At 38.0% G+C, this 17092-nt stretch overlaps 1 protein-coding gene across 4 annotated transcripts in view; it reads right to left on the minus strand.

The window, feature by feature from the left end:
* tspan9a (tetraspanin 9a) overlaps positions 1-16808 on the minus strand; it is a 211111-nt gene extending 194303 nt beyond the window's left edge. For all 4 annotated transcript variants that reach the window (XM_079680012.1, XM_079680011.1, XM_079680010.1 and 1 more), the window contains exon 1: positions 16542-16808. The gene's annotated coding sequence lies outside the window, so the exon portion shown is untranslated. The remainder of the gene's footprint in view (positions 1-16541) is intronic.
* Positions 16809-17092: the final 284 nt, after the last annotated feature.

A 17092-nucleotide genomic window follows, 5' to 3' on the forward strand; every position in this document is an offset into this window, starting at 1 on the left:
AGCCTTAAATGTAACATTTGAAATGGTTAAAGAATGACCACACTACCAAATGTGTCTTTTGAGAGTGCATTCTCTTCAAGAATATAAATCAAAGAGTGTGCTTGCCTCCGTATAAGATGGAGAACTATAAAGGGAAAAACAGATTATTGATTTACAATCAAGCAGCAGTTAGGGCTTTTTTCCAAGTAGCCACAATGCATTCCGTTTTAATGACAGACAAAGAGGAGAGGCTTGGACAAACACACACACACATTTGAATGATCAACGTGAATGTGGTGGTGATCAATCACGGAAAGTCTGTCAGCTTTAAGTCTTACAAGACCATTATACAACCTTCATCAATTACGGGGAACTTTCTCTATAAATAATTGATCATGATGCTGTGAATGCAACCACAGAAATATGATTGCTAACTTTAGCGACTGCACTTGCATCAAGGAACATATTGCCTTTAGGATCACATGCAGCTTTACTAACATGATCAGCTTTTTTATAACAGCCGTCGGTATGTGGGGGAGGGAGAACAATCACACGATGGGGTTACAGCAGGTCAGGTTGTTGAACAGGAAATACCTAATAGATGCCCAAAGCCACCCATGACCTCTGGAAGAAACAACAGACCTGTCAGTCTCAGAGGGGTTTGATATGCAATGCCCTGGTTGGCCCAGCTGAACTTCTCTCTATAGAAACCCTATGTCATGATGGGGTGTCACTCAAAAGGATATTGGTCTGCTGTGACACGCTAATGTGCCTGTGGAAGCATTCAGGAGCTTGTTTTTACAACAAGGGAGCAAATAACTAGGACTTTTTTCGCACAGCAGTTACTGATCAACACAACTCCTGAGCTTACTGGCTGTAGCATACAATCATTGCTCTAGAGACACATTTGGGCATGACTGACAATGTGTGTCGTAATAATTTACTGTTCATAATTGTTTTGTAGTTCTAACTTATAACTAGATTGCACATGTTGACAAATTATAGTAAGAGATGGTGGTTTACAAATAACCAGAAAACAAGAAATCTTCAAAAAGATAAAACAACTGGGATCGCACCAGTCGTGACGCCCTATAGAGCCAGGGACTTAAAATGTGTGTGTGTGTGTGTGGGGGGGGGGGGGGGGGAGTGTCCTGTTTCCTGATTCTTATCTCACTACTTCCCAAATAGGACCAAACCCATTTTGGAACTCGTATTTCTTTTTGATCTTAACAACACATCGGTAATTTCATTTTTGCGACACTATAGGTATTTTGTAAATAAATGAAAACCAGTTCTGTCGGAATTCAGGAAAATACCACTTTAAATGTGTGTGTTGTTGAATATTTTTATTTCTGACCATGTTGGTAAAAATATTTGTTAATGATGTGCTTTTTATTAGCTGCTGCCTTACTCTTATGAACAACATATTGATGACTCAGAGACCTCATGACTCAAATACTTGGAAATGTAGCCCACATTTGTTGCACTCAATGATTAAAGATTCTTGTGGCTGATGATGACTGATGCCAAAGATACAAATTAAGCGGCATGTCTAGTAGCAAAGCAAAACTTTTAATGGCAAAGTTCTCATTGCAAACTTTCAAAATCTACTTAAATAGCATACTTGTTAATGGAAAACCTCATAACCATGTAAAATAATCACAATCTATTTATTGTTGCCAATTAGATTAAGTGAGATAGAAAGAAGATTTTCACAAAACCTCCTAAATGCTATTGATAAGTATTATGGTCAGCTGTTAAATGCCCAATCTCAACAATATCATATAATCAAAGATCCTATCAAACATATTCGAATGATACTGTAAAAAATGTTTGGATTAGTCTACATTTTATTTTTCATTATGAAATCAGAAAGCTTTAGAATTTCATATTCAACCAGTTTAGGATGGATTTGGGTTGATTCCCACTTTCTTGGGTGATTCCCCGTATTTATTTATTGTTGTAATTACCATGTTTGAAACAGAAATGAGCTCTAATGAGAAATGCTCTAATGAGCTCTAATGAGAAGAACATGTTTGGTAACTGAATAGGACAAATAAAAACAACACACGTAATAAAGTTATTTTTGAAAAAGCAGTTAACAACATGCAACTGCAGTTACTGACTGATATACATAAACTGAAGGAAGTTCTTCACAGAATTGCTTTAAAAAAATCCCAATCCAGTATGTCTGGTTTTATTTCCGAAGATTGATCCATCCTTTGATTTAGGACTCTCATGGACATGCTTGCCCTCTAAACTGATTTGAAAGGCTTCATAGTGTCTTTCCATAGAAAGACAGACACATCACAAAACTATGAATGCACTGAGCATATGAAGCAGCGTAGGCATTAAATAGGAACATGTATGCACACAGCGATGATAACTGCTATTGGCTATGCAGGATATTACCAGACACCAAACAGTCAACAGAGTCAGGAGCAGCCAAGTCCTTAGTTAAGATCTCCCTTAAGGGATTACCACGGTGCATTGATGACGCTCTAGGGGAAGTTGTTGAAAAAGCTCACAATTGAAAGACTATGTCTAAGTATTACGCGTCAACCACATGCTTTAGTGAGGCTGACACCGGGGCTGTGACGGTAAAAACAGACCGACTCGACCACAAACCCAATCCTCAGAATAAACCTCAGTCGGCACTGGAAACAGGGTTTGACAGGGGAACTATTGTGCACAACCTGGATGTGATTCAGCACAACGCTGCATAATGTATGACGCCAGTAATGTCCTTCAGTTTATAGGAGTTATCAACATTTAGTTAGAAATAGAGGTTAGAAAAAAACATACAATAATACATGAATTGGTCATGAGAAATATTGCTATGATCAAACCACACAAAATGCTTTGCCAGAGCTGGATTTGCCCGCTGGCACCAGGAATAAACAGTTGTTCGTATGTACTTGGGAATGATCAATGTGTGCTCGGAATATGATTAGTATGGAAAGCGTGAGTCATTGAGAGAAATATCAAAGAGGAGATTATAATGTGTGACAGTTGAGCTATTAAAAAAATAAATGACTGCACACACTCCTGTAATTGTTATCGCATCTCAGCCTTCATGGTCAGAATGGAAATCAAAGATCTGTGATTTACAATTATACAGGCCAGCATGCCACCGAGCCAATTTCATGCTTAAGGGACCCCAAAAACCCAAACACAGAGAGCAGGAGTCAGTCGGGATTCTTCAGAGTGCTATATTATTTCATTTATACTGATACATCTTAACCGGTATACTCAAAGATATAATATGTTATAATCTCGCAATACAATGTCTAAAAGCTACAGTAGGGAACTAAAGAAATCAACATTTTAATCAAAGTATTGATACCCTTTTAATCCAGTTTCAAGGATCCAGTTGATAATATATTTCAACTGGACGAAGGATTTTAGTCATTGTACATCTGGATCTTAAGTTATGGGATGAAGTCAAGTTGTCAGAGAGACACACTGAGCAAACTTGGCAGCTTTGCTTGCAGCCCCTCCATGAGGTCTTTTCAAAAGAGCAACTTCAAAGCAACACTGATTTTCAACATGAAACTGCTTTTTTAAATTGCTTTCACCAATTTTATTTACAAGGATTTTTTGGTTTCGGAGAGAAGGCGACTAAACTAAAGACCAATAAAAAAAGATCACAACTGGGATTAGCTGACTGCAATATTGGACCACAATTATTATGGTCCCACGCTAGTTTGCAACACCACCAAACTTTGCTATTATCTTTTTAAATGATCGAACTATAGCAAATATATAATATTGTACCTAAGTATTTAAAAAAGGTACTCACTTTTCCGTTATTTGCTTCATTCACTTACAAGACCTCATCCAAACTGGCTTGTTTTGGTCTAAACTCTGACCAAAAGCCCTCCCACAGCTAAGTCCTCTGGTCAGTGAGTCTAGTCAGTGTGGTCATTCAGAAACATCAACTCTGCCACAGTTTAGAAATAATACTCGTAATAGGTCTGTGGAAAAGCTCCGTCCAGAACTTTCACACAGTCGAGGCAGAAAGCCCTTGTGTGACCTGCTACTACTTTGTCTTCCCTCCAAAAATAATAATGTGGAGCTTAAAGTCCCACCTACAAGGCAAGGGTCTCGACGTAAATTCAAACTGTTTGTTTGTGTCCCATTTGTAGCCCCAATCGTGAACCTGAAACCTGCTTTCTGAGTGAGTGGAACGGGTACATTTGATTTGCATGTTAAACGGGATCTCTCAAAGTACGTGAATGCATGTGTCAAGCAGGCTTAGCACCGGGGCAGAGAGGTTCCCTGTTGACGCCTGCAGTGGTGTTTCAGAGAAGGCAAAGAGAGAAGGAGGGAAAAGGTTCACGGGTCAAGCAGACTGTGCCTTTTCAACAAATGCCAAGCAGTTACTGTAGTTGGTGGGCCAGGACTGGAAGAACAAGAAGCCTCCTGTGTGCTTTACATATCCCACCAGCGCTCTAAGCATTTATAACTCTGGCCTCTTATCATGTAAAGGAATTTATAATGTATCCATACAGAATGTGTTCAACCTAAATATTAAAATTGCCATGACTTAAGATAACGCTTAGAGCTTTATGGAACTAATTAAGGAAACTGTCCTAAGAAGCATGTTGTGGCTGACAGTTGCAAAGTGCAGCTTTCAACAATAGCTTGTTTTTTTCTTCAAGTTAAAGTGTTTAGTGAGCCAACCGTTTAGAAACATCCTGGGTAACCGAGTACAGCTTCAAGATGTTTTAAATATCCTTAGAAAAAAGGAAAAAAAGGCTCAGGCAGATCTTAAAAGGTTTAATTTCCTTTCCCCTAAACACAACACTGTGAAAGCTTGTCTGGCTGACAGCATTAAAAGTGCAACTTGCCGTAGTGTATCTGGTTTTTGTATGTGTTATCCTTGCATGCTTGGCTGAAGAAACTCATTTTGAACCAACAATGTGGAGAAAGTGCCGGTATTCAACACAATACTCTGGTTCGTTGTCCTTAATCGAAAGCCCAGGCACTTCTCAAAATAGCACTCATTCTTAGATTCCAATGCATTTAACATGAATAAAAGAGCCTTGAGATATCCACTCTTACATTTGGAACACACAGAAATCAACAATAAAACCGTAAACAATTGAAAAGGCTGCAATATATTTGTAGAAATACGTGACTATTGCAGCTTCTCAAATCACGTTCTTATTTAGTTTAGCAAGAAACCACTAAGGACATTGTAGGTGTCCATACCTGAGGGTTTACACTTATTTCTGAATGATAAAAAGTTCATCTATTCTAGTAGAACAAAAATGTGCCAGTTTAGCCAGGTTGGTGGCTAGTTGGAGGAAGTTTAAAATTATGTATTTGACATACAATTAATTAGAATTAGCTTTTTCTTTTTACATTCCAGTTTCTGTCACAGGGCTCCAACTGTTTTCAAAAACTATATTCTAGCAATTTTATTAGATATTTTCCTGAGATTTTGAAGGCCACAACCAAGAAAATCCCCGGGCTATTTGGCGCATTATGCAGTTAGTGGAATGCAGCAAAACATCTCCAATCTTCTTATATAAACATGATATACTTTGCTTTTGGGTAAATAAAAACAAAACAGCAGGAAATTAGAAAACCATTGTGACTGTCTTGAAATAACAGGACGTAGATTAATACAAACTGATTCTAATCTTAGGGAAATGTATTCACTATCTCATGCTTTTTTTTTTTTAATGCCAAAACATTTCCAAAGTAAGGACAAGATGAACATATCACACCAATCAAACATCAACACCAAGCCCCTATTTGCTTACATTAAAAGGCTAAACTGCCACCTTCTCTTTGCAGCATCATACTTCAAACCGTGTCTCCTGTCTCCGAGGTTAGAGGCCAAAAGACGTGTGAGCTCAGGAAGGATCTCCTTTCAGCCCTCTATTGGGTAAATAAACACACACTCACAACCTCTCAATTTCCATTACTTACACGGTTTATTGGTCTCAGACTCTCTTGTCTCTTTGTCAATAAATACATATATGAAAAATAAAGACTGTTCTCAATCTGTTATTCTTAAATGGAAACCTTTAAAGAACTAGTCCTACAAATTACCCATCATCTATTTTTCAGGGTCATACAAGGACATCCATCAGTCAGAGAAAAACAATCCATGCATGTGTCTCAGTGAGGCTTTTCCTTTGCAATAGTGTCCATCTGATCCAACTGTAGACCCGAATTGGGACATCTGCATGTTCTGATCACTATATAGAAGCTCCTTCAGTGACAGGCTGCTGCACCCCCACTGTCTAACGGAGAGATACCGCAGGTCCTTCCTTCCTGCAGCGGTCAGACTATACAACCAGCAGCCCCTAGACCACACACACACACACGCACACACACACACACACACACACACACACACACACACACACACACACACACACACACACACACACACACACACACACACACACACACACACACACACACACACACACACACACACACACACACACACACACACACACACACACACACACACACACACACACACACACACACACACACACACACACACACACACACACACACACACACACACACACACACACACACACACACACACACACACACACACACACACACACACACACACACACACACACACACACACACACACACACACACACACACACGTAACTTTTGTTATTATAATTTCTTAGGTATTCAGATTCTGATCTATTTTAATTAATGACTTTATCTCTTTATTTTTGTTTACCTTTTATACATTTCCCTTTTATGTATTTGTATTTACTTTAAGTTTTTATTTTGTACTTATTTTAGCAAATGTAATCTTGCATAAGGCTGCTACTAAAAAGGTGACAAAGGTAAGATGTAACATGGTGTTGTTTTTATATATTGTAAACATTGCCTTGTGAATATCAATCTGCTTCAAAATGACTACTTATAAAAAGGTCTGAAACTATCAGGGCCAGCTGGGTTTGGTTCATAGAATTTACAAACAGTATTTGCCTCTAATAGGGTCCCAGCTTTCCACTAATAAACGTGTGCTGTGAGGTACATTTTGGGTCTTCTACAGTTTAGGTAGGGTTAGGGTTTGAGTAGGGTCAACTTTGAGCTCAATGCTATTGTCGAGAATGCTCACGATAATTATACTCACATGCACAATTTCCTCAGGTAAAATGTTTACGACATTCACCATCTGCGTTAAAAATGTTAGCAAAAAAACATAAAGTTCAGCTGAAGCTGCCTTTAGTTTTTCTGGGATATGTCTATAAACCAAAGTATTTGATACATCGAAATCTTACCAGATGGTGAAGCTACTATAGATGAAAAGTCAGAGGACCAACAGTACACAAATGTATCACCGTGGCAATAAGGATATACTGCAAGTACCAAATGTCACGGTCATCGATTTAATAATTGTCGAGATAGTTCAAGTCAACATATGTTAGCAAAAGACAAAAAGTCAGTAGATCACCAAGGAGGGTCGGATTTATCCTCTGGGGACAAAGAGTGTCCTGTACCAAGTTTCAAGGCAATCCAACATGCAGCTTTACAGATCATTTCCTACAACCATGCCACTAGCATGTCTAAAGACATTCTCATAGAAAGAGTAAAATGTCCTCCATCAAATCCAAAGAGCCTCAATGAGTGGATGATTGCAACATTCCAACAACTTGTCAGAGGCAGTCAACCAGAAAAAAGGTGCACATATGATTTCAACACATGTTCAGCTGGCCACAGCATGATGTGAATACAAATCAAAGATAAATTGAAAAGCAAATTACCCATGAGAGGGTTGCCTATATTCAACTGATGGTATGGAGTAGCTGGAGAAAATGCAGTGCTCAGTGATGTGTTGCTCCAGATGCTCTGAAATAACTACATCCAATATATTTGACGTCCATCTGGGACCTATAAAATATATAATTTAAACAGAACATTTGGCAGCACAGGGAAATGTGTTCCTCAGTCTGTTGGCAGGTTAATACAAGGGATGGCGGTGACAAATGTTTTTACCACACTCTTGAATTTAAACCAAGTATTTACTGAAGAAATTCCCCTCAGTCGTTATGTGATACTTGGCGCTTTTTGAGGCGGCTTAGCAAACCCGAAGTGTGTGCATGCATGATCTATAATTGCCTTTTTTTTTTATTGTGGCATCTACTTTTAAATAAACCAAGTACGTCCAATTGAGGGCGTCGTACAGATTTCAACATTTGATTTGAATTAACTCACATTCTACTGTGAAAAGGTTTCTGATTAAGACACATTCGAGAATCATTTCAACTCTAAAATATTTCAAACTCATCCCAACCATTGCTTGATGGATGGATGCCGGAGAGAACCGACATCAGATTTCAACAATTCATCGCATGTGGGGCAAGAAGGGGCAGTATTCTTGCAATCGAGCTGTAAAAAGTAACGAGTTCCAGACATGGTGATGCCTCACTTATTGTTGACCTCTTCTCTGTGACTCATCACCAATGAAAGGAAGAGCAGGGTTTCAAAACAGAAATACTGGCCAATGGGCATCAAAAGCAGAGCAGATCATGTTTAAAGAGTTCAATGGCCATGGTGAGGACCCGATTCAAGAAGCAGCGGGTTCTGAAGATATTCACAAAGGTGCTTTTGATTAGAGCATTGGCATGAGGCAGCAGGAGAGCTGGCTCTGCCTCCCCGATGAGGCTCCCTTGTGTAAAGTTAATCACAGCAGGTTTTAAGTGAGTAACAAATTACTCTTTTGAGGATTGGTTTTTATTGAACAGGCATTTAGGAAAGCAGACAAGAAAGGACAGCAGTGGCAGCCCCCTACGAGGTGGCAGGGTAGGTAATGTGCCATTGATTTCTTTTCTTTCTTGTTTTCACGAGAAAAAAAACGTAGGCTGTTGCAAACAAGTGCTTTTCCGAATGAAATCCAAATTAGTTTGACATCCAAAGAAGTTCACACAATGATGGTTTCGCTACCAGAAAATCTTTTTTTTTTTAGCTGTATAACATTGTGGTATCTTGCTTCTTTAGCGACTTTACCGTGCTGTTGCGGAAATTAGGTCTTCCTAAAATCTGTGGTTGCTTTGTGACTTTTTGGATAACTAGACCTAACCTAAGCCAGAGGTGAAATCAATTATAATTGCAAATTCAAAAAGAGATGATTTTATAAGAGCATTTTATCATCATCCTCCAAAAGGATGGTTGCTCCAATGTTGCTCATTGTACTGCCAACATGGCAGCAATCACTGCTTGCCTTCCCCTCAGATTTTAAATTACTTTTACCTGACTACAGAAAAACTCTATAGAAACTTGCCAACACACTCCCACCCCAGGATAGCTCTAAGTCATATTGTCTTTTTCCTTTAATCCTTCCACTAAACGCTGTGATCTTTGTTTAATCTAGATTCCACTTTAATACTGACTGCTGGTTTGTTACTATTGTCTCTCCCAGATGGTTATTACTCTCACTGTCAGAGGGGGGAGACAAAATGTTCCGCACACCAGCCATGAGTAAGACAAATATAATGTTGTTGGTAATAGTGGTTGGCATTATTAATATAAATTGTACAATTTATTTTGGAATGGTACATTGTTCGTGGCAGAAAACTGGCAACTTAATCGCCTTTGGTGATTAACCAGAGGGACTTGACTTAAGTGGGAGGGAAGGAAGGTACAAAAAAATGTTTGGCAGTCATTTTGACGTCAGGGATTACTATTTTTAAAGAAATGTTATTGGCTGTTCATGGGGGGTCGAAAATGTAGGTCTTGCCTCTGCAGCCTTTCATTTGAGGGGGAATGTTCAAGTTGTTATTTTGTCGTTTTAATTTACAGTATGTAAACCTTTCTTACACAAATCTCATAGGACAGAAAACTAGTTAGTAGTAAATGTCTGTTATTTTGTGTCCCACACAGCATGATGCAAAACAGCCAAATTGCTATTCATCAGACTACTGGAGCAGAGTATCGGGGGAACAAGCAACCGCTCAAGTAGACCTTCCCACAGCCCTGAGGAAGATCTGCAAAATATGGCATTGCTTTTTATACTGCATCACAATAAGTCCTTAAAAGTTCATATTTACACATGTAAGGCCGTCTACACAAATGTCAATTCAACATAAAAAAGGAGTTCCTGTTGTGAGAAGCCAGTCTCAAATTCCTAGATGTTTAATTGCTCTTTTTGTTGCACTTTTAGTGTACAGTTTTGCTGTTGTGTTCATTGTGTTTATTGTATTTTGTTACTCTGGCACAACAATTTCCTTCGGGATAAATCTTATCTTAAAGTCTTATCTTATCTTATCTTATCTATTACCAAACAGTGTGTTGTATACAGGAGAGCATTGCCTTGAAACAAGGATAAAAGAGTAGCACATATGAACAGCTACAGTATGTTTGATGCCCGTTTCTGTCACATTATAGTGTATTCTTTCCATAAATAACCTTACATTCAAGCGGTGAGAGTGCTTCTGGTCACAAAACAAACATTTTTAAGAAATCGATGAAATACTTTAAAATCCAGTATGTCCCTGAACACTTCTGAGTCTAATGTAAAAATATATTAGGATAGAACAAAGGTCCCCATTTGTATTTGTTTATAGTAGATTGGAAATGATTATAAGTTACCATCGTATTCTTTCTATTTGATAATTGAGGGTACAATGTTAAATGTCACAGGCAAACAAACTGAATACAAAATTCAATAAACCGATAAATGATAACTGGATTATTATCCACGGGTTGTGTGAGAGTTTGTTAAAAGATGTTTTTTTATATAAAGTGTTGCCTCATTGTTCACTGTGAAGGCATGCATACAAAATGATTTATTTGTTTAAAAAGTGAAGGTAACAAAGGGTGAATAATAATTAAATAAATGGTTGTTTTAGGAGTGAAGTAATTATTGGCTAGTGCAATGCGGTGGAGGCTGGTGGACATGTTTAACTGCAGACACCAATTTGTATTATTTTTGCATGTGTGTTTCCTCTTGTGCGCTTGTGATGACAAATTCTGGAGAAATCCCCAAAAGCAACAGAATTTTATCTTATATATTCTGAATGCCAAAATCATCAGTATCCTTAACAGCATAGACTGTTTGTCCTCTTTGTCCCTTTTCCCAGAGCCTGAACTTACTTCTAGTTATTTCACTGTCACATTTTATACAGTGCAGTCACTCTGAAAAAAGTGCAAAAAGCTGAGACCTTATAAATACAGTATTACTCAGATATAGGATCAAAGTCCTGTTTATAGTTACTGGAGCCATCCTTTACATAAAATGGTAAAAATGGTCTGGAGCAGGATAATGAGATCCCCCCCCATTCCTGGACCGGCTACAATCGTAGACATTAAGAGTTTTTTAACAGGCTACATGAGTTAAATTCAGGATATGGACAGTCAAATGAAACAGAAATCCCTTCTAAATTTAAAGCAACTAATGACAAATAAAATCAACACCGTTCCATCAAATATAATATATGGCTATGGTAATGTGACTCATTCGTTTTAAAAGGAAACTCTACACTGCAGCCCTGGGCTCAGCTGTGACACTCAAAATATGACCTACACTGGTTTTCACTGAAATGATTCATGGGTATGGACATAGGCCATTATTTACACAAATATGTGTTTTTTTAAACGAGACACCAATGTCATTAATTACAACCAGGTTCTCACTTTCTTCTTTTGCTTCAATAAAGCCTTTAATCCTTACATATAGAAATCTAAATGATAACATATGACACAAAAGTTTAAAGTCTGGAGTTGCAATTAGGGCTGCACTGTTGCCCAATATTTGTATAAATATGTTAGCGAAGACAAATGTGAGACCACATTCTTAACTGAAAATACAAATAAACCATTAGGCAGTGAGCAAAGGTTCGCCACAAGGGGAGTTTCACGATTTGTCTTAAAAGACAGAATAAGTGCAACACATGCTTTCCCTATACGCATGTGCAAATATTATCATATTTCAACCCTCTCAGTATGCTGTCGAATCGACCCATTATTCTCTTTTCATTATTTTTGAGTCTTGCCAAAACACTGACCCTAAAAAAGTGACTAAACAAAAATGCTTCTACAAACACATTAGGCAAACATGTGGGTGCTCATTTTAATATGTTAACTGTTCATTTTATACTTGTGTATTATATGAAATGCTAACTTGTACGCCATTTACATTTTCTCCATGGATGGCAGTGATGGTCCAGAAGGAAATATCTCAACTAAAGGATGGATTTCATTACAATGTTGTAAGAAATGTATGGTTCCCAGAATATAACCATCATCACATGATCATTTTAGCTTTTGTCTCAAATATCTGTCAACTAAATGATTTGCCTATAGCCTACACGTATTTTTTACCTATATGATCATTTAAATTAGTTTAAATCTTTCATTAGATTTAAATAAGAAATGTGGCCGAACCAGAAGTTAGCATTTGAATGGATCCCTCTTTGGATTTCAGTATATTGCAGAAAATAAGGTTTGTGGCTAACAAACGTGTGTTGTTCAGCAGGATAATCTCCACATATTAACACCACTTTATGATTTTTGAAGCGTGAATGCAATAGGCAGGAATTAATGCGATAAGCAAACTACATCACAGACGAATAGCTAAGCCAAAGGCGGACTCGTGTCAGCGTGATGACGTTTAGTAGTCTCATTTAGTCACTTGTTAGTAACATCCAGTTATGTCACATAGAAGCTTCAGACAATCACTAGTGGAGTATTTACTGAGTGTACCGGGTTTTAGGACTCATTACTGCACCACTCTATTAGGTCGATAGATAAGATAATTGATTGACAAGTTATAAATTGCAGTATTATGGTGTATTCTTTGGTGCCATTTACATCATTATGTGTTGCTTGCTATGTTATACTACTTCCTATCATTGAACTATATGGTTCAACATCATGTAAAGCCCTTAATGTCTTTACCATTGTTGGCTCCTAGTTTATATATCCGTTTAAAAAACAACAACACATGCGTTTGCCAACACAGACAAAGGCCACGGACACAGGCTTAAGCTACACAGGCGGTCAGGAGAGGAAGCCCCCCCCCCGGATAAAGTCAACAAGGCTGACATTACAAATCCCGCTCTGCTCTGAAACAAAACTGCGTGGTACAGCTTGAAAGCACAGCAGCAGCCAAAGAACTCACTTCCACATGCTCATTTACTGAAGAAATGACACGTATGGATGGCATGTACTAAAACATGCAAACTCCGACTCTACGGTGGGCTACAATATAACAGGTTCAAACTAAGAAAAGAGTCTACTGCACAAAATAGACTTGACTGTAAACAAGCGCCTTCCTTTCACATAGCAAGGTAAAAATATAGACACAGAATGTGCTGCTGGCAGTGGATATATACGGCTGAGAGTTAGGTATCCCATCTGCATCTCATGAATGCACTGCTTGAGTAAGACACGTATCAAACTTGACCAACAGCCTAAAATAAGGACCATAGTACGGGATTTTCTGGTGCAAAGTCAGAGTGACTCATGGCAGCCACTTGTCGGTAGCACAGAACCAGCGATGTCTCACACAGACAAAGACACAGATGCACAGCCTTGCTCTTCCTGTTGCTGATTGGCCCAGAGGGAAGAAATGATTCAAGTAGCAGGGTAAAAAAAAAGAATAAATGTTGATATAGCAGCACAGTTCATCCATTGTGTTGCCTGGTGCAATGAGATCGGTCCTGCCCCCCTCGTCCCACAGAATAGGAACTTTCACGATGGGACAGAACAAGAGGCGAACTCTGTGGTGACAGAGAGAGCTGAGGAAGTAAACACAGTCAGAGGCTAACATTGCTGCTTTTGTTTACCGCTGCAGAGAACCAGCCAGTGGGTCCCAGAGGAAAAAACCTCTTGACAAAGGTTATGATTGTTCCTGGTTCCAAACAGTCCTCTGGAAAGTTAGCAGCCTCTGATGTCAGTGTTGGTTTCATTTTATAAATCTAAGGCCTTTCTTCTTTGACAGAAGAATGGCAAGTAGATGACTCGTAAAATAATCCGATGGTTATATTTGTAAGCTACTGCAAGCCCTTGATTGTACTGTAGTGATATACAGTATATTGCATATATTTTTATAGTATTTTTATTTTCGATCTTTCTATACAACACTATCGTTTTACTTTAGATATATTTAACACATTTGTATAGGTTATCTTTGACAAGTTTTATGTGTACTATGTGTGCTAACAGCTCTTTTATTCCAATTCAAATATATTTAAAGTATTTTTATGATACCTTTTACATGTTGTATTGGACCGGTTTTCATAACAGCGGTTTCATTTTAATACAAATATAAGTTTCATATATCGATATTTATAGGTTTGCTTTTACACATTGTACTGTACTTTTTTGTTCTAAAAGCTCTTTAAATTGTATTCAGATATATGTTAACTATTTTTTTATATTCTTCACCCTTTTATTGTATCTCTAGTCTATTCCATACTTATGTTCTTGTTTTTTTCGTATTCGCTTTTACATGGGAACCTACTTGTGAACCTGATTCTGATTTATATGATTTGTAAAGTTAGAGAGCAGCCAAAGAGTAAATTCTCACCCCTAAAAGTTGGCGGAGAGAATAAATCACAAGAGTGAAATGCAATAGAAGATGGACATATTTATTCTCAACAGTGGGTTGGAGCAGAGGTGGGGGGGCTCTGACCCTATGCCATGGGAGAAGCAGGAATGTGGGGTCAGACAGTGGGAAACCTCTCTCTCCACTCCCATACACCAGAATAGACGTGATCCTCAGCCTACCACCATGGCACAAGAGGTAAAAAAGGAACTGCTGTTTGGATATGGTCCCATTTGACCTTTGTGGCAGGTCTCTGAAGTATATCTCTTTCTTCATAATGTGTCCCTGGGAATGCTTCCCGAGGGAGTGTGAGACGTCCAATCTTTACTGAAGCATGTAATACACATTTCCCCCTGAAGACATAAATCATTAATCAAATAAAACAAGAACCAACACCCATAGTGGTCAACAATCAAAGTACACTGCTGCAATGCATGCAGAATAATCTCCACATCTGGTAGATCCATCAATGAATGGCGGCGATGAAATGATGTGCTGAGTTCAAATTCACATTTCCTGCCACCGTAAGCGATGCTCAGTCATAACCAAACACAAGCACAGTGATTAGGTTGTTCAACGCTGAAGAGAAAGGGACAATCAGTGAGGAGGAACTCCAGTGATGACAGTATTGTTGGTGATGCATCTCATTCAGCAGTTGCCTCTGAAAGGACTCAGAATTAATGATTTGATGTTGAACTACACGCTTACAGTACGTGAAATCAGGCACACAATTACTTAAATGACTTCTTTAAATAAAGAAAAATGTTATGCCTTCAAAATGTCTTATTTTGTTCCAGTTCCAAGAAGGTCAATGTACATAATAAAAAAGCTAAAAACACCATATATCAAAGAGATAGAATAATGTGTAGAAGAGAAAAATAATGCATTGAAATAATTGAAAGAAATATTAAGTAAAACAGACTTAGTTCATACAAATAAAAAAGAATTCAGTAAGTAAATAATAATAAACATTTGTAAACACTTGAATATCAGGTAATCTGATGTCTTTATAGGCCTTAAGTTTTGTCACTCTTGAAGCTCACATTCAGAGCTTCTCGGCATGTGACAACTCGCGATTCCCTGCCAAAAATAAGTAGCCTTTGGTCATAAAATAACAGTAATTGTAATATTATATTCTGAACAGAAGTTCATACAATTATTTTAAAACCACTTAACACTCAAAAGTCACTTTTAAAGACACTCAATACAAACTTAAAGTATAGGAATATTAAGGTAATGTTCTCCCACAAGGTCATAACAAACTAGCTCCCACAGTCTAATTGGCCTACACATTGTAAGGACATTATGTTGTGGTTGAGTCATTTCTTATTCATGTGGACGCAACCAGGTAGGGAACTACATGTAAATTAAATCAGTTTAACTACATTCAGCTTACTGGTTATACATTTAATTTGCATAGAGATAGTAATTTACCTCTTTACGTAAAATGTGTGTAGTTTAATAAACAAACTACCAACAGTTTAGGTTGTAAAAGGAGAGGATGTTGTTGTTCTATTGCTTTTCCACTGTAATGGAAGCCCCATTAACCAGAACCCCTTTTTAAATATAATTAATGTAGATTAATGTTTCTTTTTTTGTGACATTTAATTTGTTATGGTTATATGACCTATACACAATTGGGAATTTTTGGAAATAAACTCAATTGAGTGGACTTTTTTTGGATGGCAGGTAGTTGTTATTTGAAATAAATGAACAATTACATGTTTGATTTTTAAATGAGGTTGAACGACTTTTTTTAGTAACTCTAGTTAACCTCACCCGATTGTTTTAGCTTTGCTCTGCGTCTCATTCTTTTAGTGTTAATTAGCTTGCAAAACTATGCTTTAAAATAGCTGTTGTTTGCAACATGCAACACTGCGAGCTTCTATCGCTGGATACTTCACAGAGAAAAGTTAGACGCCACACCACGATGTCACTAGGCAACGTGACGCTGAATGTTACATAAAACCAACACTGCTGTCAAAAAACTAACTCAAAGGAAACACTATCTTACCTTGAACTGTGAAGTAGTAGCAACCTGTCACACGGCTGGGAAAGCACAGCAAACTGGCACAGGGAAATCACTGCCCACGCGACTTCAGACCAAACTTTCCAGTCGGAACTATTTAATGTATTCCGCTTCTGTCCTGCCAAAAACGTTACGATAACTGCGCCCTTTTACCCAAAAAGTCCGACCCCTCTTCCTGACAACTTTCGGTACCCGCTGTGTCTCTGTTTGATGATGACTTGGGAACAGATTTGTCTGGTTGGTGGAGGAGGAGGAACTGAAGTCTGGGGAAGAAGAAATGGTGCTGTTAGTGACTCCTACAGGCGTGTCACAGCTCTGAGCTTTGTATGAGAAGTAGGCTACTGAGGTTAGGGAGCTCATAAAAACCTGAAACCAGTTTGATTTATTGAAATTAGTCTCAGAGGTAGAACCATATTATATTCATTTGGTCGTTGTGAAGAAAGTTTTGACAGCTGACCAGAGAAACTATACATATTAAGAGCAATGTAATTTCCTTAAATAGCCTCTAATTTATGAATTAGGAATACATGAAGTTT

This window comes from Notothenia rossii, assembly GCF_949606895.1.
Source record: "Notothenia rossii genome assembly, chromosome: 5".
Lineage (NCBI taxonomy): Eukaryota > Metazoa > Chordata > Actinopteri > Perciformes > Nototheniidae > Notothenia > Notothenia rossii.